Raw genomic sequence first — 1868 nt, 5'->3', positions numbered from 1 at the left:
GATGGAGGTACGCGGACTTGCCTCTAATCCTGTTTCACCTCGGCTCGGACTCGTCCTCCGCAAGAGGAGCATCATTGTGGGAGAGGGAACTGGAAGACGATTGACGTCAGCGTAAACCCGAGCGTTTCTTGTGCCAGGGGATTTGAAAGACAATGCAGCAATGAGACCTTCTCGGGAGGCAATAATGGGTGGTTTTCCGCGAATGAAGATGACGAGTAAGATCATAATTAATGTTATTGGAATTCTCCCGTCAGAATGTAGGTTTTGGGTGGACACAGGGTACAGATTCAATGGAATATAGACAGGGTGCAGCGATACATTCTTGTCTCATTACAAAACTGATCAGAAATGCGCGCAACTTATTGATATTTAAATCCAAATTAAACATTTTTCGTGCTTATTACTATCAATATTAGTGTACCAGTCAGGATACTTTCTGATGGATCCCCATCCTAAAAATGCTATATTTCTAAGCCATAAATTATCCGGAAATAGATAAATCTTATATGACTGCCATTACAGTAAACGGTACTTCAACTCAACTTTCTGTCTCCTTAAAATACATCCATTTCGCCTGCTTCTTTCCTCCCTCTGCATCGTTTACTCAACATTCTACCCTCCATCGCACGCTTCAACTTCACCACCATTCAGTATGTAATGCATCTATTTGACTTACCTTCTTTGAATTTCTACCAAAACTATTTTCTCCTACATTACCATTTCCAAAACTTCTTCGTTTGCTTATCTTTTCGTAATTTAGTTTTTGCATTCCCTGCAGCTCCCGCACCTCGAATGCAATCTAGCTTATATTCTCGAGTTCAACGATCGTGTTTCCGAGCCCTAGTTCGGTGAAGTACTACGCACCCTATTAAAACTTTCACCATTCTATACCTAGTTATTTCACTTGTGGTTCCTGCTCTCAGCTTACACATCTTTCTTAAACTTTATGAACCCAATCTATTCTTCTTTTAATGACGCATATAATTTCCCCACTCTCTCCTAAAGCACTCCATAATTAGATTAACTATTGTAGCTGCTCTAATTTATGCCTTTCAAATTCATGTTTATCGGAACATTCCTATTTTTGAAGATTTTTATGTCCTCTATACTTCCTTATTAATTCCCATTCAATATTTATCGTCGATGAGTATGGAATATATTTATCCTATTATATCCTTCGAATTAATCGCAATTGGCTGACTGATTGACTAAATAAAGCGTGAAATTATAATCAAGGGAATTTTTTTTCTGGAACTACGTACGTAATATCCTTAGCCGCTGAAAGAGATTGTCGTAGTTGAGGTGGAACTGCAGCATGAAAAGAAAGTAAGAGGTAGTCTTTCAGGGAAACACACTGTATGAACATATTAATTAAACGCTTTTTGTGTTTAATTTGTAAATAATGTAAGAGAAGGGAAAACTAATCCAGGAGTAAATGCGTTCGACACTCCCTCTCTTGGTAATTTTATTCACTTCTATGCTACCTGAGATTGTACATAATGTGCGGTTTGGATTGTTTCCTTGGCGAGGAAAGTAACATTTTATTGTTTATACGTGGGTGAAACGAGGGACGAGTATACTTGTCACCATGGGCTCTCCTCTCTCTCTTTACGTAGTAATTTTCTGAATTACTGCTTGAAAATTACGCTTTATGATTTCCTTGACTTTTTTCACGAATCGGGAAGTGAAATCTTTGTGAATTTTTATCTTGGTCAATTTTTTCCTTGGATGGCTCCGAGTTGGTAGTCGAGAATTTGCTCTGATTTCTCGCTGTCAAGAAAAGCATTTCAGTTTTCGGGGTGTTGCTGTTCTCATAATTGATTTCACAAAATGCTTGCTGCTAGAAGACCTAAAGCCGTACCTTGAGG

This window comes from Hetaerina americana, unplaced genomic scaffold (assembly GCF_022747635.1).
Source record: "Hetaerina americana unplaced genomic scaffold, ioHetAmer1.1.p SCAF_4, whole genome shotgun sequence".
In the NCBI taxonomy this organism is placed as follows: Eukaryota; Metazoa; Arthropoda; class Insecta; order Odonata; family Calopterygidae; genus Hetaerina; species Hetaerina americana.
This window is presented reverse-complemented; position numbering follows the sequence as displayed.